The following is a 25,681-nucleotide window of genomic DNA, read 5'->3' as shown; positions in this document are numbered from 1 at the left end:
TTCTATCAAGCTGTAAATTTATGACTTGTGCATTTAAAAATATATTTAAAATATAATTTTAAAAAATATTTAATTTACCTTCTCTTGCCTTCCATTCTTTGATTTCCTGCTGGTGCCTCCCATTGGCTGAACCCATTGAGAAGCCAGAGAAAAGGGAGCAAATTGATGCAATCAGTAGAGGTTCACCCTGCCAGAGCACTGAGCAGGACCAGGAATACACCTAAGTGGCCAAAAGAGAACAACCAGCTCAGGGGGCCTTCAAAATACACCCTGGAGCCTTGTTTATAACAGTGAAAAACTGGAAGTAGAGTAAATGTCCCTGATCAAGCAAATGAATAAATTACATCTGAAATAAGCATGCAACAGAATATCATATACCATTGCAAATTGGAGCTATATGTATCAGGAGTAATGCACAGACAGAATACTGATCACAAGAGAGAACTTCAGAAAGAAAATGTAGTGTGACAAAGATTTTTATGCATTTTAAAAATAAATAAAACTATCGTTTATTGTTTAGGGGTATACTTATACAGTAGTAGAAGTAAACAAATGCTTAGGAGTAATAAATATAAAATTCAGAATACTATTTTTTTCAGGGGAAGTTAAGTGTGGAATGTGATCACACAGGGCTTTAACTGTATTTGCAATGTTTCATGTCTTAGGCTACATGAGAGGTACATAGAATTTTATTGAATCATTCCTTACATCTTTGTGAATATTTGTAATATTTCATAATAACAAGGAAAATATACACTACCACCAACACTACTACCTTCATCATGACTCTGGACTCATAGTGTATCCATTTTATATGGGGCTACTATAATTGGGAATAAAAACAAATTAACCATTCACATATGGTTCATTCTGAGCCATCAATCAAAGAACATTGATCAGGCCCCATCAATAGGGCACATCCTTGACTTGTTTATTCCAGGATGAGGGGCCAATTTTGGATGCTTTTTTGTGAGCAACTATGTGCAGTTGTGGAAGTTCCTTTGGGATAATATGGCAGTATGTGGCTTTAGAACACAACAGAGCTTACTGGTCTACATGGAGATTTCATCCTCAGCTTTGACATCACCAAGCTAATACTCTCAGAAACTGAGCTCACTTTAGTAAATGTGTATGTCTTGCATGACGTTTTCTATTGTGTGATTTTTACATCTATTTATTAAATGACTATTCTGATTTGTATTCCTTGAAAGTTATTTAATATATCTGCTTTCCTTTTGAGGAAGATGTTTAGGTCTTCTTGCTTTCTAATTATTTGAAATTTTAGAATTTAATTTCTTAGTTCATATCCTTATCCTTGAAATAATACCTAATAGAGCTGTCCTTTATTTTGTAAGCATAACAAAGACTGTATGTTGTGTAATCCCAGAGGCTTTCTGATGAGCGCTGCATAAGTTGAGGGCCATTTAACAAATATGATCTCATGCACTGTCAGCATATGTGGACTCACTATAATTAAAATGCAATAACAAGAAATGCATGGCAAATGAGTTTTCAACCTCTACCGACATGTGAAATAACTTCTCCTTTCCAGGGTCAATTGAGCCACATTTCTCACTTATTTTGCCCTGTGTCTCCACATAGATCTGTAGGAATAAAAGGAAAAAATTCCCTTTCTCATTACAGAGCCACACTATAATAATTTAATTTCATTGCTCAGGCTAAGTACTGTTAAATATGACTACTATTTCTCCGGCAATCTCCTCTCCATTTATTATTAGGAAAAATATTTGCAGCCTTTTTATTCCAACTGCATCCATAATATCATCAAATGCAAGCAAATGGTGGCTAAACCAATCATAGCATGGCAATTCTTCAATTAATATTCTTAAACAATGAGAACAATTTCAGAAACGCGACTGCATTTTCTCTCAACATGAAAAGAATCAATTGGCTGTCTCGTGGTCACAAAACCTAAAGAGAAAATGTGAAAAAATTCAGGATCCAAATATTTGGCCTCAAAATTGAAAAGAAATAGCTGGAATTTGGATATTTTTCTTTGATTAAGATTGGCATTCATTCCCCTAAAGGAATGGGACGTAAGCCGATTTCTTCCTTCCTATAGCTGTTTACATGGCATGCACAAATAGCCCCTCCTCCACACACACCTACTGCTGCTGACGCATTCCACCGCCTAGAATGACCTGAAGATTTACTTTATTTGGACAACACTCTTCTTTCAAATAATGGAATGTGCTTTCATGTACATAAATAGAATCTTCTATAAATTTTTCATTCAATTATTTGATATCATATAGACACATCTTTGATTTGAATGGACAGAAGAAACCATTTCCCTTTGGTTTCCTTCGAGAAGTAACAGGATAGTAAAGAATTTTTGTTATTATTGGACATTATATGTTTATTAATTACCCCAAGAGGAAAGTTCTTATAGTCTGTTAACATTCCATTTTATACTCTATTTCACAGAGAATTTTTTTTAAAAAGAAAGAAAAACATCAGTGAATATATTCAACCTAACTGAAATCAACACATTAGGTAAATGTCACCAATAAATAATTTCATAAGAATGGTTTTAAGGAAAAAGATAAAGACTATTATATTTCTTTATTCTACAATATACATATATAATACATTAATACTTTTAAAGAACCCAATATTTTTTTACACCCAGTATGAATACAATAAGTGGTTGATGAATTAAATTAAGAGATAATGAAGCTTTCAAAGTTTTAAAATTTATTACAGAAGAAATAGCGACAAGGAAACACCTTCAACAACTTGCTCAACTTTTCTCATATGTAATTATTTCTTTCTTTTTCCTTTGTAACTGAAGTTTATAAAAAGTAAAATAAATTCTTTAATTGGAGAATTTGAAGAAGACAATTAAGTTAATTGACAATATTTCATTTTATCTTGTAATCTACCCTGTACTCCTATTCAACTGTGTCTTGTTTGTCTTTCGTTATGTCTTTTCCAAGAAGATCCACTTAGGTGATTTTATTTTCAGGTCGTAGGGTACAGTTAAGGTGTCTTGTTTATCTGTGTAAGCACTACGCTGGCCAGTATTATGTCCTGTATATGGTAGTATCTTATTTAAAATGACTCACACATTTCTCCATTGTTCAAGGCACCATGCTAAAGGCTGAAAAAATTCAGAAAAATGACAAATGGTCTTGCTTGTTGACCAAGAATTTATAATAAATCTAGAGAAACAAATTTCTAATGAATTGATAAACTCTCTAATAATATTTTGAACTATGTTCTATGGAACCACTAGGGTGTTAATTAAGGTAGCATACAGAAGGCTTTCAGAGCAAGGGATGAGTGAGCTGTATCTTGAGGAAGAAGTGGGAGGAGGGATTTAATGAAAATGATGAAGCTTCCCAAAATTCAGTTATCAAGGATCACATCTAAGACCTATGCAAATATCTATGTTAATAGTTATTTCATATTTTTCTTCATATGATTCACTTTATTAAATTTTAAATAAATATACTCAGAAAGAAAACTATGCAGGACTTCCATAAATAAAAAAAAAAAAACCAGTATCATCTGCCACAAAAGGAAGATGAAGTTTCTTTGTTTCACCAGAGAAAATCGTTAGATTTGACATAGCTGCTGTTGTCACCAAAGACACTGAACAGTCGGGTGTGGTCCAGGGCTGTATTCCTTCTTTAAAAAGCAATTTTAGACAAGACACTGAGACAAAATAGAGACTTGTTCGAAGTGATAACGAAAGGATGTTGCTATGATCTGACTTGTGTCCCCCCCAAATTTATGTGATGAAGCCCTAATCCCCAATGTCATGGTATTTGGAGATGAGGCCTTTGGGAGGTAATTAATTTTAGATGAGGTAATGAAGGTAAGGCTCTCATAATGAGATTAGTACCCTCTATAAGAAGAGACACCAGAGAGCTTGATTTCTCTCTCTTTCTGCCACATGAGGACACAAAGAGAAGGCAGCCACCTGCAAGCCAGGATGAGAGCTCTCCCTAGACACCAACTAGGCTGGCACCTTAATCTTGGACTTCCAGCCTCCAGAAGTGTGAGGAAATAAATTTCTGCTATTAAGCCACCTGGTCTATGACATTTTGTTATGGCAGCCCAAGTGGACTAAGACAGATACCAAGAAAATCGAAAAGGGAAAACTTTTACAAGTTGTGGTACAATTTTATTTAATGCTATGTCTATGCACATAAATATCTACGTACTATGTGGAATGTGTCTCCTACTTTTGGAAACTCTATAAGAAAAATTTTCATGAACAGAGATAGAGAGATGTAAAGAAACATCCCATGGCTGGAGAAGAGCGAGGGGTCTAATATTGCAACAAGTAGCCTTTTAAAGCTTGCACTTAAGGTATGTGTGGAGGACGTAGTAATATGAGTGTTGAGGGATTTTTCCTGGACTAAATTACTTAGTTTATACAACTGTACTAGTTTTCCATTGCTGCATGACAAATCACCACATATTTAGCAGCTTAGAACAATACACATTTATTATCTCGGTGTCTGTGGGTGAGAAGTCTGGGCACAGCATAACTAGGTATTCTGCTCAGAGTCTTACGAGGCTGCAATCAAGGTGTCAGCTGGGCTGCATTCTCATCTGGAGACTAGACTGGAAAAGAATTTACTCCCATGCTTACTCAGGTTGTTGACAGAATTTGTGTCCTTTGCCTGTAGGACTAAGGATCCCAGCTTCTTGTTGGACATCAACTGGAAGCTTCCCTCAGCTCCCAGAGGCCACTCACAATCCTGGAGGCCATTGTGATTATAAAAAGAACTTTAAAATGCATTCTATGCCTTGAGAATCTTTAAGCAGGTAAGAGCTCTGTTTTGGAAGGCTTTGACTACAGGGCCCAGTGACATGAATTCATCGTTTGAGCAATGATGGTGGGCAGGACCCCCCCACGAGCAGGGTGCAGGACAGTGAAATGATGGCAGTAAGAGAAGAAACTGACAGTGGAGACCATTTAGGACATAACTATAGTACTATAGGCAGGAATGATGATGAAGTCTGAGATACTCAGTGGGAATGGAAAAGATAAAATTTGGACTTAAGCAGGGATGGGAGCGATGAGAAGGAAATCAGAGATGACACTGAACCAATCAGCAATTATTTGCAGACTTGAAAAGAGAGCAAACATATAAGAAATGCAAGAATGGAGTTTGAATTGTGGCTAGGAAACTGACATCAAGCAATTTGGGGACAAGTGTAATTTAGGAATGAGAAAGGAGAAAGAAGTGCTAACTCCCTTTAAACATCTTCTATTTTAAAAGACACAATAATGGTCTTAATATATTAATAGGAACCTGAATAAGTAAGAAAAGTGAAAAGAAAAGTAGGTAAAATGATATTGGTATTAGGTATCTCAAAGAGAAGGAAGAAAGATTTTGTGGCATTGAAGACCTTTGGTTTCTTTCCTTTTTAATAAAATAGAGCTCCTAGTCAGACCATAGACAAAGACAAATTGGTGATCAGAAATTAAGCAATAGCAGCATTTCATAAATGTGAACAGAAATTTATTAAATCATGACATTTATCTGCTCACTACTTTGATAACATAGATCTATTCTATTTTTAATCCTGAATAATTTAAAAAATTACTCTACATTAAATATTTAACCTATTCAAAATTATCCTGTCCTAAATATATCAATTAAATGCATACATTATATGCAAGATCACTTTTATTAAACGAAATTAAATATTGAACTAAATTTAATAATTAAACTGGATTTCATATTAGATCAATTTAACACACAGTGTAAAAAGTTCAGTTTGTGCAAGAACGAAAGGGTAACAGAAATAAATATTAGATAGGTCTAAAAAAAGAAATGACTGTAAATTTAGTTAATAAAATATCCAACATGTAAATTTTTAAGGTAATATTTATGTGGCATACGCACATGTGTGTATCACTGTGCTGATGCATGTAAAGATAAAAAATTTTGTTACTAAAGTGGACTCTTATTCTGGAGAAAGATATCAAGAGATTCATGACTTCCTAGAGTTCTCAGGCACCACCATAGCACCTATTTTCTCTCATAAAATACAGTCAAGTAGAAGAGAAAAGCCTAAATTACATCTTCAACCCATAATGAGAGCTACCGTGTTCACAAGAAAAGATGAGTTGAGATAGTGTCTAAGCACTTAACTAGCCTCACTCTCCAAGTTTATTCATTCATTGAAAGAAATATTACTGGGCACTTAACTGTGCTGGGTACTGTTCTAGGTGCTGAGGGTATAGAAATTAATCCAAAAAAATAGTCCCCACTCCTATGCAGTTTCATTCTAGTGAGGGATGGGGGAGGGGAGAGCCAAATAAATGAACTCAGAATGTGCCAGCAATTTGAAGACAAATAGAGCAGGGTAGGGGGAACAGAGACTGTAGGGAAAGGAGTGATATGTTGTTTGGGGTGGGAAGGGAAGGCCTTTCCTGCAAGGCGATGCTAGGACTTAATGAGATGAGGGAAGAGGCGTTTCTGACCTGGAAGGAGAGTTGTCAAATCTCAAGGCTAAAGGAAAGCAACGGACTCCTTCTCCTACTTTTTACCAGAGACGTTCAGGGTTGCTTGCAAACTGTCCCAAAGAGGAATATTAAATCTGAACATTCAGTAAGTTTAAAGATCATAGACATTCAAAAATGTCCTAAAAATCCTAAACTCTCATGTAATCATCAATTTAGAAGAAAGTTCTTATGCACACCCCTCAATGAAATTCAAAGTATAATTGTTTTTACATAAAATTTAAATCAAGTCTTAAATTGACTAGCGCTGTCTCTGTTTAACTTAAGGCAATCCGCAACCTACAATCCGTAACTTTTCTAAAATGCCACAGTCCTATTTTCTGCCTTTGTAAGGAGGATATACTGAACAAGGTTGATACTTCTTTGATAATTGAAAAGCTTGGAGTCCTCACTCTCAGCTTTCTTTCTCACTTGGCCTGCGTGATCTGCAGAAGTAAAAGATGTAGGAAATCCCACTGAATTTATACTAAAAACAAGATATTAGTTGGAAGTTTGTTTGGGGTGGAAACTCTAAAATAAAGCTATTTTTTAAAAAATCAACTTCAGTAAATTTTCTGAATTTTATTATTTGGGTCTGTGATTACTTGCCTTCTAGTGAGTTGGTTTCATTAGGTAATAATTAGTTGATTTTTTTTTTTTTTGAGGAAGATTAGCACTGAGTTAACATCTGCTGCCAATCCTCCTCTTTTTGCTGAGGAAGACTGGCCCTGAGCTAACATCCGTGCCCATCTTCCTCTACTTTATATGTGGGACGCCTACCACAGCATAGCTTGCCAAGTGGTGCCATGTCCACACCCGAGATCCGAACCAGCAAACCCCGGGCCACTGAAGCAGAACGTGCGCACTTAACCAATGCGCCACCAGGCCAGCCCCTGATTACTTGATTTTATACTTTTCATTTCTTTCCATCTCAAACTTTAAAGATTATGAAATGAATCAAGCTAACACAATTTTGCTCAAAAAGTAGGAAATTTGGGTGGCTCAATATTTTACATATATTCTCTTTTCCACTTCATCGTCACAGCTCTGCAAACACATCCTGCCTCTCTGTCTCAAGGAATAAGTATAACAGTGAAAGTTAGAACTCTCTCTGTCAAGAGCTCTCATCTGTGAAACTCGCTTCCCCAGGAGATGCCTCCTTCCCACGGCCATGATATTACATCCAGCCCAGCATCTCTGTAACGTCTATTTGAGAGCTTGGTTCTTGGCCCCTTACTAAAATAGCAAGAGACCAAATTTATTCCAGTCAAATAAAAAATGAACCAGCCATGATGGCCTAGTGGTTAAAGTTCAGCGCTCTCACTGCTTTGGCAGCCCAGGTTGGTTTCCTGGTTGTGGAACCACGCCACTCATCCATCAGTCGCCATGCTATGGTGGTGGCTCACATAGCAGAACTGGAAGGACTTAAAACTAAGATATACAATCATGCACTCGGGGTTTGGGGAGGGAAAAACAAAAAAGAGGAAGATTGGCAACAGATATTAGCTCAGGGCAAATCTTTCCCTACAAAAAAATAAAAAATATAAATAAAAACCACTTGTCTTGTCAACTTACTGCTATCACTGTAAGTTTCTTAGGGTCTCAGCACAAAGTATTATTCTCTTCTGGATCCCTCATACTTTAAAAGGGTGTCTGCCATGCTATAGGTACCCCCAAAATTGAATTCAACTCAACTAGACTGAAATAATTAGAAGCACACACTATCTCTACCTCTTCAGTCTCCATTGCTTGCCCCTGATGTGATTTTCACCAAATGTCATTCAACAGCATTTGTCTTATTGTACGTATCCTAGTATTCACTGCTTTATCTCAACTAAAAAAATTTCAATGAAATAGAAAAATACTTCCTAAATCTAAATATGCCTTAGCTATTGCTCCCAAAACTGTCTTCTCTTTTGTTTAATTTCCCTTAATTTAGCTGGCAAGGAATGAAATGCATACCTGTCTATAACTTACACTCATGCTGTCCACTACACTGTCTTGAGTAAGCTCCATTTATGAGAAAATAAGAGCTTAAATTATATTTAGGTGATTTTCCAGAATAATAATTTTTGATACCAACTTATTCCCAAATTAAGAAACAAAAAAGGATTTTATGCAGAATTCTTCATCACTATCAAGTACATATTTTTAAAAGATGGCTTCCATGTGTTCTTTTCTTCTATTGTATTCTTGTAATGCACAAGATGCTATTATGCACGTAAGTAGTAAAACACACAGAAAGAAGGTTTATTCATGCAACTTTGAAGTTGAAATAATTAGCTCTCCTTTCGAGTTTTAATTCCTCTATTTGATGATATTTCCACAATACTTTACTACTATTTATAAGTGACTGACAATATTTTTAATGCAAAATACTTACTTTAGTAGAAAATGAGAGATTTGACTGGCTATGTTCTGATTCTAATATAAGTCATTGATTGGAGGGGAAGGAAAGCCAGCTGGGATACACATGTAAACCAGGGCTGGCCTTTACTGTTATTTTTTTCAATTTTTACTCCTCAATTTAAAAGGAAATTTGGATCATAGCCATGATTTGCCTTGAAAATGGGAAAATGACTTTTAGAACATCGAGTAGATAGAATACTGATTCAATAATTAGACATTCTTAAAATCATTTGCTAAGCTGAATTTTTAAAAGCAGACCTATAATTTATTTTTCTACCCGAATCCACACACTGCTCTTGATGCGAAGTGCCTACATCCCTTTGCATTACCCTAGATATCTGCCACGGCCTGAGACAGCATCCTCTGAAGACTTCAGTGTTAGCAAATCCGAGCAAGTATTTTTCAAGGAACAAAGTCACAGTTATGCTACTTTTGTGACAGCAAGAGTTGTGGGAAGGAAGAACATGAGGTATCTTAAACCTTACCAGTAGAACTCTTCCTTTAGTGTAGTTTTGAATCATTGTTGTCAATTTTTCACAACCTCTCTTAAATAGGTTTATATACCCACACCCTTAGTCATGCCTTCAAAGTTCCTCACAAGAGGCAGAGTCTATTTCTCTGCCCTACTGATGTTGGAATTGATGTGACCTACTCACTCAGTGGAATGTGAGAGAAGTGAGAATGTCCTAGTTCCAGGCAAAGACCACAGAAGACGTCGAGTATTTCTGCTAAGCTTCATTCACTCCAGCAATTCACTGTGCTAAGAATAAATGTCAGGTAGCTGCTGGCCCATAAAGAAGAAAAAGGTATATAGAACAGACCTAACTCAACTTCAGCATGGACACAAGATGACCAGCATCCCAATGACAGGCTTCACGTGCTGACCCTCAGGACTAGGACTAAGAAAAATGAATGCTTATTGTTATAAATCACCGAGTTTGGGTTTTTATTATGGAGCATTATTACAGCAATAACCGACTAACAGATAGAGTGTCCATTCTAAGAGGAAAAAGAAAGGAACAAAAAAGGAACAAGAAATTTAGTGATACGATAAGGTAAGGGTCACCAATTATTTTATAATGAAACTGTGACATTTTTCTTTAGATTACAATGAATGATCTCTGTGAGTAGACCCAAATAAAAAAGACTAAGACAAGTTTAACTGAAATATCCATCTGAATATAAAATAAAGGCTTGGGTAATAGACTTACTTAAGAACAAACACGTAACATTAATTGTGTCTCATTCTTCAGCATCTATAATTATCATTTATAAGGTCCTTGAAAAATATAAATTAAGACAAACATGTTTGCCTGGAAGAATCTTTGAAAATTTTGTTTGCCTCATAGCACAACTAATGCCTAGGAATCAAATCATGCCCAATCCCAACCTGACTAAAACAATTTGCTGGGGCCGGCCCAGTAGTGCAGCAGTTAAGCTCGCACGTTCTACTTTGGTGGCCCAGGATTTGCCTGTTCAGAGCCCGGGTGCAGACCTGGCACTGCTTGGCAAGCCATGCTGTGGCAGGCATCCCACATACAAAGTAGAGGGAGATGGGCATGGATGTTAGCTCAGGCCCAGTGTTCCTCAGCAAAAAGAGGAGGATTGGCTCAGGGCTAATCTTACTCAAAAAAAAAAAAAAAAAACTTGCTTTCTCAAAACTTGTATAGCCTCCCAAACGGTAAGAACATTTCACATCTTCTGCAATCATTTGGTTCTCTCCTCCATGCAAAACCCTGGCATGACTGAGAGCAGTAAACAGAGGGAAGATTATCAGGAAAACTCCAACATCCACCTCTTCTCCTAGGGAGTCCCTGACTGTACTTTCACTATGAGCTCTTGAGAAAGAAAGACAAAGAAAGAGAGATTTTTCTTTTTTTTCTGATAAAATTTGCTCTATTTGTTACTGAAAACCAACTGCAGTCATACATATATACACGTCCCCGGGTTCTGTGAAATAATGTTGTATCTTTAAAATAAAGGTCCTCTTTTGTTACAAAATAATACAAATATTTTAAATTGTCTTCCTGCTGCCTGAAACTAATTAGTGGAGAAATTAGTTCCAAGAGTGGGGATTGCAACTGACAAGCCCTAAAAGATGAAACTGGCTGAAGGAAGATTAGATAAGAAGTATCTAGAACTGTACCTAATCATTCTTATGAGACAGACCTCATTATTTAAACTCTTCTCTTCAGTTTCTTAAGAATTAAGCCACATGCTATAGAAGATTTAGTAGAAAAATGGCAGAACAGTAGAGTATATTTGCATTTTCTGCAGACACTCTGAAATGCAAAGCCAGTCCTCATACAACCTGAAATGCAAAGCCAGTCCTCATACAACCTGAAATGGAATAACGGAAGAACTCCATATGTTTCTTAAAAGAAAGCTTTTCTGCTGTAGTCAAAGATCTAACTGCTGATAAAGTTTAAATGGCATTTAAATAATAAAAAGCCTCATTAAAACCCAGCAAGCTCAAAATCTATTGTACTCTAAATCTAACGCATGAGTTGGGAGGCCATGCCGGCAAATTACCTAAAATGCACCTCAAAAGTGATGAAGTTACACTAATAAGGACACCACTCAAAGGCAGATTAGGAGAAAGTGTGTCCCATTCTGTCTACACTAGCCTCTGGTTTCCTACCTATGCTCTGAGGCAGGAACCATTTATCAAAGGGCAAATCTGATGTGAGAGTTCACAGGGCTGGTTCTAAGAATTAGAAATCATTCAGATGTTGTGCAGTCTTGACTGCGGGGGTGAAGACAATGACTCCACTTGCTAATCAAGACCCTCAGAATGAAACTGAGCCTCGGCCAAGTATGGCTTGGAGATAAACCTCATGCTGTCTAAATAGAGAGTGGTGATGATTAAAAACCAAAGTAAAGTTCATGCACCATCATTCTCACTAACGGTAAATGGATCACGTAGAAAGCACGAGAAATCTTAACTCAAAACCTTCTCAGGACTGACCTTCAAAAAATATTGAAAAAATAAATCCTCCCAACAGACAGAATTGGATCAGCCAGCTTGACTGACCCAGCTGCCACCAAACTTAGAGTTTAGTAACTGGCAGAGCTCTCTTGATAGGCTCTGCTGCATTTTGACACGTCCAGGAGGCCAGCTGAAGAAAAGATAGCATTGCAGATAGCTATCTATCTAGATACCCCATCTAGATAGAGTTAAGAGATGTAGGAAAATCCCTGAGGGCATATCATTTATCCAGGACTCTCAGAGTTTTCATGAGGATGCTGTTCCATTCCAAAAGCTGCAGTGTTTTCCCCAAATGTTAAACTTTCCTCAAATTACAAATGCTTCAAGAGATATATTCACATTAGAGTTTTATGATATTATATTTGAAGGAAATCAGAACTGGTTTTTCCTAATATTATAAAAAGTTAATGTTTTCACATTATTAATCATTTATCACAACTTCCTTCATTGATCCTCCCCATTTCTCTGTGTTTTGTTTTTAATTCTTGAATTACATGAATGTACATCACTTGGGCCTCTTGTATCTTATACATGTTTGACACGTCTGCTAATTATTTCAAATTGTACTTAGACTTTTGATTACATAATAGAAATAGAATATCATAAACAATCTTCAACCTGTAAGTCTTAAATATTCCAAGTCAAGAGAAAGTTCTCTGTGGGAGACATCTCACAGCCTGATCTCTGTGGAATCTTGTTTTTTCATCAGAAATCTCTTCCATCACTAGTTTGCATTTTGGCCAAAGTGGGGAAATGAGACATCATTATATTTCTTCAGCTGTCACTCTATGTAGGTCCTAAATCTCATACAAGGGACTTAATCACGTGTTCATCAGCAAAGGGGTGAAGCTTGAGGAATTGGTCCTATCCGAGTGTGAGGTTGCTACCAGGACTAAGGAGCATTGAACCCAAGGACTAATACTACTGTTGACAAGCAAGGGCAGTACTGCTGAGCTTGGATGGGACATGTGTCTTTTATACCTATCTGAGGGTAAATATTTGATACAGAAATCCTTGTATTTTTTTAGCCTCAGCGGACAGATGTCTGTTTGTTACCAAACTTTTAATGCTTTTATTGTCAGTATTTATGATACATATTAAAACAATTTGTTTCCATAGTGTGGCAAGGAGAGGAGAAGTCCATGTACGGAGCAATGAGAAATTAGTCCTGGACTAGGCCTATGTCCAGGAAATGGTTACTGAAATCCACGGTTTAAAACTATTGTGATGGAAGAGTGTTTGTGGTATGTACATCAGAATGGTGAGACACAGCACACAGGAGTGTCCAAGTCTAGAAATACTGAAATTTGAAGTCCTAGTGTTGACAAAGATGCAGCTGCGATTATTCTGGAAAGGAAGTGAGCTTGCTGGTGGCAGATTACATTTTATTAGGGAAAAGAGTCAACAAGAAAGCAAAAAATACAGAGCTTTATAAAGATTAACAATGGATGGTATAGAATTGAGACTTTCAGTGTAAAGGTAAAATTATAATAAAAATAATATGAGGGGCCGGCCTAGTGGCACAGCAGTTAAGTGTGCACGTTCTGCTTCTCAGCGACCTGGGGTTCGCCGGTTCAGATCCCTGGTGCAGACATGGTACCACATGGCAAAAGCCATGCTGTGGTAGGCCTTCCAAGTATAAAGTAGAGGAAGATGGTCATGGATGTTAGCTCAGGGCCAGTCTTTCTCAGCAAGAAGAGGACGATTGGCAGTAGTTAGCTTAGGGCTAATCTTCCTCAAGGAAAAAATAAATAAATAAAAAATAATGTCAAAGGGCAAAGTAATTTAAGGGACTGAGTAACACAGGGAAGAGCAGATGGTATAGGGTAGAGCCTATGGGATTTCCATTAAGAAATTTAGTCAAAGGGTAGCCAAGAGGAGAGATGGCAATAGGAGAGCAGGGTGAGATTAATTACACAGCAGAGCAAAGGGTTGATCCTCTCACTTACAGGGGAGTCACGCAGGGCTAGTCTGTTTTTATATACAATTACTCCTGGTGAGGCTTAAGATCCAAGTTCTTCCACTCAGGCACTTATTCTAGAAGTGATATGCTAAAAATTTTACTAAGCCAAATATCTTATGATGTCTTCTTGTATTTCCTCTCTGGTTTAAGGGATTAAATGCACCCTGAGCCAAGGGAGATGGGGAACAAGCGTCTGTACCTTGTGTAATCTTTGCTGATTGCAGAACAATTGGGCCAATTCTGTGTGTCACAGAATTATAGTGACTCTGGTAGGAGATTTTCACGGCCTCATAAGAACTTAATAGTAATCAAAGAGGTTTTCCTTCTTCGGTTAAAAAAGAAAAAGTAGGGGGCTGAGAGGACAGGGGAAATCTTTCAACTGAGTGTTAGAGGAGACCCGTTTCCCATTAGCACGCTAGTCCTGCTGGACCAGTTCATTAACCATGAATGCTTTGTTCCTTCGCAGAATGTTTTGCAGCCCTGATGAGCTTGGCATTGAGTGCCTCCCCCGAGGAGGGAAGACTCGGTGTTGGGAACACAGCAGGCTATGCCTATGTGTTCTAAGAAGAGTGTACAGTTGCTAATAAAGTGTTTGGATTTTTCTTTTCTTTTCAGGTGCAGAAAGCTCTGGGGATCCTGATGTGCTGCTTGAATATTTTGATCTCTGTCTAAATCTATGCAGTTTTTGTGCATCTAAAAATAGGTCTTCAAGAGAAAGTATTACTTGATATGTATTCAGAGAATGCAGAAGGAAAAGGAGGGCATTTTATCAAAAAAGCTAAAAGTAAGTGAATCTGCAATAACCTTATGCCTAAAAGATATAGAATCATAGGGTCTAAAATCATTGAATGAGATTTCAAGAGTCCTATCTCCCGTCTCACTCACAGCCACCGTCTCAGAAGGTAGCCTCCCCTTGAATGTATACACTGCTAAAGGAGGCCCCACCTTCCAAGACAGCTCTTTCAGTTTTGGCCGTTCCTAATTATTCCGTCATCTAACCACTGGTCTCAGTTCTGCCATCTGGGGCCCATAACCCAAGTCTAACTCCTCAGTCATATTTGTTTACCAAGTTTTGGAAAACACTATATCTGATGTTAACTTTCGTTCAGACTAAATAATCCCAATTATTTTGGCATTTTTTTATATTATATGAAATACTATGTTAAGTACTAGAAACTTTGTGCTGGCAAATTGTTTGTTACAATGGTTTAGTTGCAAGGGACTGAAATCTAATGGGCACTAGTTACATAAAGAGGGAAATATATTATACAAGCACTGGGATGTTTCACAAAATCCAACAATTTTGAATCAATTATCCTCTGGACTTTTTTTTGGACAGTAAAGATCCTTTTTAAAATGTGATGCAAATAGCCTCAATAGTTTCTGACCAGTTCAAAGTAAAGTTTACCTCTTATTTCCTCTTTTCTAAGCTGTATATGTCTACTAACACAGCAGCTCTTAACCCAGGCCATGCAGATGTGGAGGGTGTTTCGTAGTATAAGTGATCTCTCATTGCCACAGTGAACCACTGGTACTAGTGGGTTGGGACAATAGACGCTAAATCTCTTGCCAAACTGAGACTATTCTGTACAATGAAAAATTATCCTGCCCAAAACACTCATAGCAGGCTCATGGAGAAACACAGTTAACATAGTCAAAGTTTTTGGAAGACACATCACAATTTCACATAAAATTTCATTAAGTCAAATCTCTTTATTTTATAAACTTTGCAGTTGAGTTTTGGAATCTAAGTGTGGGCTTCATATTTATTATAATTTAATTCACCCCCGTTATTGTTCATCATGCACTCCAAGCTATTATCTATTATTATTACTTTAAAAAATTCTTTAGGAAGTCATTGGAGAGGCACTGCAAGGTAGTGGCTGCATCATGGGCTCTAAATCAGACAGAAATATGTTTACATACTGACTCTACTACTTTTAAGATGAATGACCAAAGCCAAATTGGCTTCTCAAATCACGCCTCTGCCAAGTGAGGTTAGCGCATCATTTGGGAGTGAAAATAAAATGAGAGAGCCTAGGATAAAGTTGTTCAATGCATGGTGGCAGTTATACTGGTAGCCATTGTTATGATTATTTACAAATTTCATGAAAATGCCTTCTATAGACTCACCACATAAATGATACAATTTTTTTTAAAGATTTTATTTTTCCATTTTCTCCCCAAAGCACCCCAGTACATAGTTGTGTATATTTTTAGTTGTGGGTCCTTCCACTTGTGGCATGTGGGATGCTGCCCCAGCATGACCTGATGAGTGGTGCCATGTCCGTGCACAGGATCCAAACTGGCGAAATCCTGGGCCATGGAAGCAGAGCGCACGAACTTAACCACTCAGCCATGGGGCTGGCCCCTAAGTGATACAAATTTTATCATTGACCTGTACCCTGTCCACTGGTGGCCTCCATATACAATGATCTTATTTCATTATTCACCATCCCCTGAAGACATACTAAACATAATAGGCAGCAGTTATGTTCTCAATTATCTTTAGCATCTTAGGTCATAAATTGTCCATTGGGTATGTTTCTTGAGCCTCAGTTCTACCTAAATCGTGCCCTGTCTTCTCTAGTCTTAAGAGAATCTCCTAACCAGAGAAGAAGCAAAATCTGTTTCAAGTAACCCAGGATTCACTATTTTTCCAATGGAAAGCTAATTAGGAGAGTAAAGTTGCAAGTTTTTTTACAAAAAATCATTTGGTTCCAGCATATTTTAAAGTATTCACAGAAATCCTAAAATTTAGGCATAATTATGAACTCTTCAAATGCAATCTTCAAATGCAATCATTTACATTCCCACATCAAAGTTTATTGACTAGGCAATTATCTGTGGATCCAAATAAATGATTAAATTCACCCAAGCCCTGAGGCAACGTAGATCATTGCTAGAGCACATGGTTCTCTTTTAGCTTAGGATCTAAATGAAATAGACATATGTTAAATATGTTTTTTGAGGAAAAAGAGAAGAGGCCTATAAGTGTTACTCAGATTTAAGGAAAAGTAAAATAAATATTTAAAGATCCAAGTGTATCTGCGTCCTGACTTGGCATCTTTGAACCAATGAGAAGGCTTAATTTGGAAAAGCCATGTGAACGGTAGGCTCATGACAGGTTTCCTTAACCCTCCCATGGATAGAAATTGCATGAAGCAATTTCGCAGCCTTCGGCAATGCCCCATTTGGGCCATACAGGAATAGGCGCTGGTTCCTATGTCCTGAGAACATAGTAGCACAGCAGTGCTCCATGTAAACACAGATCCCTAGACTGTTGGAGGGCATGGCCTGAGACAGGGAAGAGGATGTGGGAGCAGGCTGTCCTGCCACATTGCATGGGGCTGCACATAACGCTGTTTCCATATGGAGGCAATGACAGCAGCCTGTACCCTGCAACTGTCTAGGAAAATACATGCCCAAGAGCTATGGATGCCCTCAGGCAACTCCATCACCTGCTCCTTTCTGTGACAGTGTTATCCTCATTTATATTTTGCAGGAATCCATCAAATAATATCTACCAAAAAACTCCCACATTCCGGGCTCCTGGGAAGGTACAGGGTTACAACATCCAAAGAAGCACAGTTGCCTACAGGTTAGTGGAAAATTAAAGATTTCAGGGTCTCCCAGAATAAAAGGCATGTGCTCTACCTCTCAGCCACATCAATTTATTCTTTCTGATATCTATATATATTTCTTACATGCAGAAAAATTTGTGGAGAGTGATAGAGTGTTAGAGCCGAAAGGGATGTTTTAGAAGTTAACTTAGCTGTAGTTCGCTTCTGTCAGATCCATATTCAACTAATAACTATTGAGGGTCTATTTCTAAGTACTCTTTTTTTTTTTTTTTTTGAGGAAAATTAGCCCTGAGCTATCTGCCACCAATCCTCCTCTTTTTGCTGAGGAAGACTGGCCCAGAGCTAACATCCGTGCCCATCTTCCTCTATTTTATATGTGGGATGCCTACCACAGCATGGCTTGTCACGTGGTGCCATGTCCGCAGCCAGGATCCAAACCGGTGAACCCCAGGCCACCAAAGCAGAACGTGCGCACTTAACCGCTGCACCACTGGGCTGGCCCCTCTAAGTACTCTTGTTTCATTTAATTCTCCCCACAAACCTATGATACAGATTGTTTTAATGCCCGTTTAATGGATAAAGTAGAAAAAAAACTGTTCAGATCAGCAAAGGAAAGTACCTTGCCCAGGATCACACAGTAAGATTTCAAGATTAGTAATTTTGATAGTCACATGTGAAACAATATTAAATATATGTATGTACATATATAATACTTACATATAATAATAAATATACATGTGCACATATATACAAATCAAAATATTTTCATTTGATGCTTTAAAACTTAGCTTTAAAATGTTATATATTTAGTCTGAAATTCTATCTGCCGAGAACGTATGGATGTTAACATTATTTGAAATAGTAATTATAGCTGTAACTGACCACACATTGTGTTTTAAAGTTTTCAGAGTATCTTCACATGTATTCTCATACTAAATGCCAACAAAAATAATATTAGTAATGATAATTATTTTTTGTTGTCAAGAATTTTGCTAGGCACTTGGGCATGTATGAGTTAATCAGAGCAGATTTTATTTTCATTTTGCAGATGAGAAACTAAGAACCCGAGACCTCACATAACTTGCCCAAGATGACGTGGTAAATAAGCAGCAGGGCCCAAAGCCAAACCTTGTGTCTCTAAAGCACGTGTGCACTGAATGTATGTGTGAGTAGAAATGTGACATGGTGTGGAATTCGCATACTTGATCACCTTTCTCAGCTAGCTTGAAACGTATTAGAGATTATTATTAGCCTGAATAGCTTGTCCCCCTACAATGTTGTAGAAAATGTTTAAAACTCAACAATGGCGTGGGGCTTAGAAATTGGAGGTTCTGCTCCACAGACTTTAGCTGTGAACTTTCTGGAAGCAGGAATGTTCAGAGTCAGGTTAACTGTCTGCACATGAAGCCAGCCAAGAACCTTGCATTCCCCCCATGCCACATCCACAAAAGCTTAGCAATTAAATGCATTTTTGTGCATTGTTTCTTTTATGATGTTAAATCACAAATTACGGCCCAAGCAACTGAAAGCATAACATGTTATTAGTTTAGATCTGGAATATTTCAATATAAACATCAGAATATAAGTACTATCTAATGATGCTGGGTTGTATTTACCTCGTACTGCCTAACAAAAACATTAACTGCTCCAGGGCTTGAAACCCTGATTTGGACTCCATCATTTTTGGTAGAATTGGGTAACTTTCTAACAAGGTCAAGTTGTTAATCATGGCATAATCATAGCAAAATAAAATGTTGATTAGCAAAACATCTCTCACATGAGTAGCCACATGCATTGCACTCATAATCTGTATTGAGTTATTTTCATACACAAGTTATTTGAACAAAGATTTTAGAGGAGCATTCCAACATCAAGGAAGAAAAAATATGAAATAGCATTTACATAAACACCTGGCCTGTCTTGGCATGCAAATTGAGCAGGGAGAGAGGAGTTGCACAGACGGTACCTTCTGTAATCTGTCTATGGTCTGCTTGGAACTACATCTGTATTTTGATGGCAAATTCAGAGGGAGAGAAGACACAGTAACTGCAAGCTTCGCTTTTCTTTTCTAATAACCTTTGCCCTGCTCTAGGATTTCTGACTTCTATGGTGGTGGTAGGGTTTTATATTTTACAGAGAGAGATCATTTTAAAAATGCTGTTATGCAGGCAATTAAGATTAAAGTCAACTTCCCCTTCACACTCCCTAGTAATATGCTTCTGTATCCAAAAGATAAGAACTTAAGAAATGGCTCACTAGGACAGGCCAATGGGCCTGGAGTCCAGGACTCCATTTCTGACAGGGATGGCACAGGGTTTTATAGGCAATCGCATGGCTACCCTCCATGACATTAGCCTAAAGAAGCAGGAGATATATATCAAGAACACCTGGGGACCTTGCCTAATCTGTTCTGAGACTGACATCTAAGGATTTATCTAAATTCTTTGTGAACTTCTACATTTATTTGGCCTCTGATGCCTTTGTTGTGTTAGGTAGCTCTGGACTAGGAGTCAAACATCCTTTGTTTCAGGCCACTCTTTCACCTACTAGTTGAATGAATTTGGCAAATCTTTTTACCTCTTACAGCCTATGTATGTTTGTCTGTGAAAAAGCAACAATAACTGTCCTGCCTATATAATCCAATTTCAAACAGTTATTCTAAAGAACAAGTGTGAAAATGCAATGATCCCAATGCCATAGGAACATTCTGCTTACCTTACAGAATCCAGAAGCCCGTCCCCAGAAACTAGCTGCTGACTACTTGGAGGAGATAATCATGGGGCATCAAAAGTTTGGTGTTCTCAATAGATGTCCTTCTTTCAGGTTGTCAAGAATGCAAAATAAGGGCAGCACAGTGTTTATGCTTGGAATAGACAGTTACTAATTTATGTCACCCAGGAAAGCACACCTTCATCCTTGCCTTTAGTTTCTGAAATTAAAAATAACTGGTTCAAAAACAATTATTAAATCCTTACTATGTCCACAGGCTGCTTTTCTGATGACAAGTAATTTTTACACTTTTTTATATACCAATATATACTGCTGTTTTTAAGAATAGAACTCAATGTATGTTTTAATATTCACAACAGTTCCTTCCCCTTCATGTTTATTTATCCCTCAAAAAATTCCAATATTTGCGTAAACAATAACTGCTCCTTCCAGAAACCATGTTGTTTTTCTATAAAGAGGAAATAAGTGCTTTACTGTAAAAAAGAAATCTGAGGAAGGAACAAATCGGTTTGTGAGAAAGAGGAAATAAAGACGTAGAAGAAATAACCTCTCAAAGAGGAATATATGATTTGACCAATTTCCAAAAGATTCACAATGATTCAAGTCATTAAACAAATTTTCGGAAGTTCAAATATATTGAACTGGTCAACGTGGCTTTTGCCGTCTTCACAGCAGTTCCTAATTTGCAGTTCCCAACTGGTAATTTTCTATCAGTTATCCACACTTTACCATTTCTGACATGTACTGACCTTTCCATATTCATAGGTTCTTTACTAGATTTACAATTTTGCTAATACAGCTGTCAGGAGCGTGTCGTGGTAAGATGTGAGGATGGCAGAGGTCAGCAGTTTCAGTAACACCCTTTTTAGTAAGATCGTGAATTTATAAAGATGGTGCAGAACTGTAACCAGCGTTCCCAGATCATTTAAACTGGGATGTGTAATGACAGTGGGACATTGCAAATATTGTATCTTAAAGAGCTCATAAAGCAGGTTTAGGGAAAAGAGAAAATTAACAAATTCCTGGAAAGATGAAGCCTTTTCACCTTCAAAGAGCTAGTCCATATTGAAAGAATAGCTCTAGAAATTTCCTTTGTTCATCTTTACCTTTACTAAGACTGTTACTCTTTTACAAGTACACTATTTCGCCCCAAATGATTTACTCTGCAATTCCACTCTGCTAATGATCTTTCCCTCCACTTTCACTGAAACATTTATGAAGTAAACGCAGGAGGATAACAGGGCAATTGCTTTGAAGCCTCCACTGTACCCAACGTGTTTTAAGTTCCATTCTATTAAACCATCCTGTGTGATGGGCCAACACACACTATCTGAGACAATTATGTTCAAAACATGCTAACTGCCTTTCCTCATCTTGTGATCATTAGCCAAGTAGCATTTAGTGTCATCATTCTAGTTTCTTCATTCATTTTAAGACCAAGTCAAAAGAACAATCTTATTTGTTTTTAATTGTTCTGCCCAGGCTCTGAAATATCTGTAATTGTTTTACATTTGAATCAAATTTATTAACAGACATATGGTTATAATAGAGAAATCACTCCAGCTGGTGAAGCCCTAAGCTAAGCCCACAATAATTTGATCATTTGCAAATCATTGTCACTTGAATGTTTTGTTAGTACAGCTTAATTATGACTCAACACAGTCCAGAGTACAATGCACTTCCTGGGAAAAGAAGAAATGGAGAGCTCTCCGTCCAAATAAGGGGAGCTTTGTTATTCATGGAGATATCCCCTGCACAAATAAACATCTGCTAATAAATGTGTTTCCAGTCTCCATGATCGCTTTTACCTTCATCACTCAAACCTGGCATGAAATTTACGTCATCTGAGAATTCATGTTATTTACTCCTTGCTAACTATTACAATCCCATTAAAATTTTAGCTTATAATGCCCTCTGGAAAATTAGAAATGTTTATAAAAATAAATGCTCAAATAAGACAGAGACATTTTGCCTTTTTTCCCAGAAGCTCTTTGACAGCTGGTCACCTTGAAATTATGCTGCAATAATACAGCCGATTTTTTAAAAATGATCTTGATACAGAATGTAATCAAGAGCTCTTGGGAGCCACCTCTGCAGTTTTCCAAGCAATCTTTTCTGCAGTTTAAATGTGTTCATACAAATCTTAAATGACATATAAAGCAATTTTTTCCTTCAAACTACGTAGATCGGTCACAGCATTGTAATTAAATGTCACAAAATGGCAAATAATTATCTTACTTAAATGGTTAATATAGGAAACATCCACCAACTAGCAGTCCTGAATATGTAAACATAGTACTTGTGGCTCTATTGATATAATTAAACGTAAAAGCAGATTTGATTTATGTGGCTCCAGCCGCCAATGACAGATCAAGTTTGAGAATTGGTAATGGACTACAGGTCACAAAGTCCACATGACCATAACTCTGCTTCAACCCACCCCTACTTAGATAAGTATTCAAGTATAAAAACGTCAGAGTCTCTACTTGCCAAAAAGAGTATCAGGGTCAACCTTTTCCACGTGAAAGACTTAGTAAATTTATGGTTAGTGACAGCCTCCTTGCCACTGCCTGTCTTTCTCTTCCAACTGTTTCCCACTGCCATGGCAGATTCTTGGAATTTACTCTGCTAACAGAGGCCTTGTTCACCTCTTCCAAGGGATAAGGACCAAGCTCATAGCTCACTCCTGGCAGTTACAAAACTGCGCAGTCTCTATCTTGCAGAATGTTTCTTGATTCTGCAAAGGCCCACTGAAAAGTCCAGTAACTGTGATGCACTGTGGTATCACACTGTCAGATCGCTCTCTCAGCATCCTTTCCCCCATCATTATACTGGGGACCATTATCCTTCAATTCTCCTGCTCAAGGTGGTTGCTTTACTCCCCCAGAGCATTCACTTGCAGGAAGAAATAAGGAGTTTGAGAGAAAGTCCCTAAAGTCTGACTCATAATCATTTCTCCTCTGACAGGGCCTAGGGCCCTTCTGCAAACTTGATGCTCAGGTCATGGCAGGGGCATCCAGTGTAAATGCGGAGCAAGTATGGCAATTAGACAACCATACCACAGTGAAAGAGATATGAAACAAACTGCCCATATCAGTCCCTTCTTCTGCCCTTGATGCTGCTGTATCCATTGGGACAAAAGATCAGCAAATGAAAACCAAAAGAAAATGAATAAAAATATTACTCAGAACAAAAAAAGAGACCATATTTTGCCTCAGTCATTCCTGTTGAAGAGTTTGTATCAATCCACAGGGGAGGAAAGATTGGAAGTTAAAACCTGAACCACATTCTTACAAACATGTGCAATGTATGTGTTAGAGATATATTGAACAAGCAAGATTCTTGAGTATAAGAGTAAAAAAATGCTGTGTTTTTTTTTTTTTTTTTGCTCAACAATTCTTTAAAACGTGTTTAGTGGAAAAAGTTTCTTTCTCGCCCCTGGATAAAAACTCCCATGGTTCCACAACATTTTTGATCAATCTTAGGCAATAAAAAGTCCTATGGTTTAATCACAATTCAATCTCAATACAGTTATCACAAGTATCTAGTTTTAAAATTAATCAAAATCCCAGACTTGGTTTAAAGTTAAATATTTTCCTATATTCCACTTGGACCTGTATCAAGCAGTAGGTCATGGAAGAGGCTTGAGTCCTTCTCTCTTCCTGCCTTATGCTTCAACTCCTCTCCTCATCTTGCCCATCAGGGTGTCTTGTCACATTCCATCAGGTATGAATGGGGAGAGAGGAGATATAAAAGTAGAAAAATTCTAACTTGATGTATATTTTGTTAATTTGACTCTGTGCTCCCCAAACATGGCCTGTTTTTAAAGCTGACGTGGTGATTTTATGTAGTTTTAGGAGAAAGATCTCTTACTTGAGTTTCCTTTGATGCAGTTCAGTTTGGTCTATTAGAAATTCTGTAAAATTTTCTCTTTTTGCTAAGATTTCTTTGTTCCTATGAGCAGCCCTCTTGCACAGGACTAAGAAAATCCCACATGGCTTCTCTGTCTGCCTCCACCACCCCCTCACTTTGTATTTGTGTGTGTGTCTGTGTCTGTGTCTGGCATGCCCCATCTTGTACACAGAAAGCACATATGTACTACTACTCTAAACCAATTCAGGGAGTGCAGGCCAAGCTCGGCACAGCAGCAAACTTTATCATCACTCCCACCTCTGAGGCAACTAACCAGGAGGTCACATCTCCCAAGTGGGAGTCAAACCCTGATCCACTGGGATGGCCACATCTTAGAAGACACATGTTAAGATCTCCTAGGAATCCTGGCAGTCTTCTCTCTAGACTTTAGGTGAGTGGAAGTCACAGCACAACTCTTGCCAGACAAATCCTCCTCCCGCCCTTATCTCTGCTCTCCTAAATCCTGATTCTTTTATCCCCTTGTTATAGACATCTACTTCCATGTCAGAATCCCTAGGACTACCTTCAGGCTCAATGATTCACTTGAAGGACTCACAGGACTCTAAACAGTTCTTATAGTCATGGATATAGTTTATTCCTGTAAAATGATACAGATCCAAATCAGCAAAGTGAACAGGCACACAGACAAAGTCCAGGAGAAACCTGGTATGAGCCTCCAAGGGTCCCCTCCTGGTAGAGTTGCACGGGGACATGCTTAGTTCTCCTAGCAATGATGTGTGACAACACACAGGAAGTACTGCCAACCAAGAGTTCACTCGAACCTTGGCATCCAGAGATTGTGTCAAGGATTAGTCAGAGAGGCATGCAACACCCACATGACTGATCCTAGCTACTCAGGCACCAATCTCTCTGCCTGCCAGAGACCAAATTAGTGGTGTAGCCCAAAACCTCAGGCACACAGAAACAGGCATTCCACAAAGTCACTTTATTAGCATAAACTATCTGGTCAAACAGATGCAGTATGGCCCAAAGCCTGAGGCATGCTAAAACACTCTTATCAGGCAGGATATTTGGATGGCTCAGAGATTATATCCCCAGAAGCAGGTCGAGGGCCAGTCCTCTTGAGACAGACCTATCTTTAGAATGTGCAGGGTTTGAGCAACCCAGGCCTGCTGAGTTAATTCTTCGCTTCACACGTTCCCATTAAGATTGAAAATTAGTTTGGGCTGCAGACTCCTTTCTCCAAATCAAACCTGAGGGAATTATAGAAACCAGGGAGAATCATAGATCATAATAATTCATGGAAAAAACTTGTAAAAACTCCCTAGTGAATCTGAATATAGCTACCATAAACCAGTCGAAATGTAGGGATTTGAGGAGTTGGTGGAAGACGAGAACTCAAATTTAAAGCCATGGGCGGCCAGAGAAAGGAGTGAGAATAGAGGTTAGAAGAAGGTATTTCTACTTATCCCTTACCTCTCCCCACTCTACAATGAGGCAAACTCGACTGATTCTTCACCACTGAGACCACGAGGCATAGCCCAAGCTGCCAGACTCAGAAGGATGAAATCTGAGTAGCACGAGAGCCTGGCTGAAGCGGAGACTTGAGGAAAACAGATGATGATTAAATAGCTGCCCTCTCA

At 38.0% G+C, this 25,681-nt stretch overlaps 1 long non-coding RNA gene across 1 annotated transcript in view; it reads right to left on the bottom strand.

Moving 5' to 3' along the window:
• LOC111775490 (uncharacterized) overlaps nt 1–4,753 on the bottom strand; it is a 62,779-nt gene extending 58,026 nt beyond the window's left edge. The window contains exons 1-2 of the long non-coding RNA XR_002811194.2: nt 4,628–4,753; nt 79–220 (exon numbers count right to left, since the gene is read on the bottom strand). This is a non-coding gene — a long non-coding RNA (uncharacterized lncRNA). The remainder of the gene's footprint in view (nt 1–78; nt 221–4,627) is intronic.
• Between the last annotated feature and the right edge of the window lie 20,928 nt (nt 4,754–25,681).

The sequence above is a fragment of the Equus caballus genome, chromosome 10 (genome assembly GCF_041296265.1).
Source record: "Equus caballus isolate H_3958 breed thoroughbred chromosome 10, TB-T2T, whole genome shotgun sequence".
Classification (NCBI taxonomy): domain Eukaryota; kingdom Metazoa; phylum Chordata; class Mammalia; order Perissodactyla; family Equidae; genus Equus; species Equus caballus.
The sequence above is the reverse complement of the archived record's forward strand: the minus strand, read 5'-3'. Positions and strand labels throughout refer to the sequence as shown.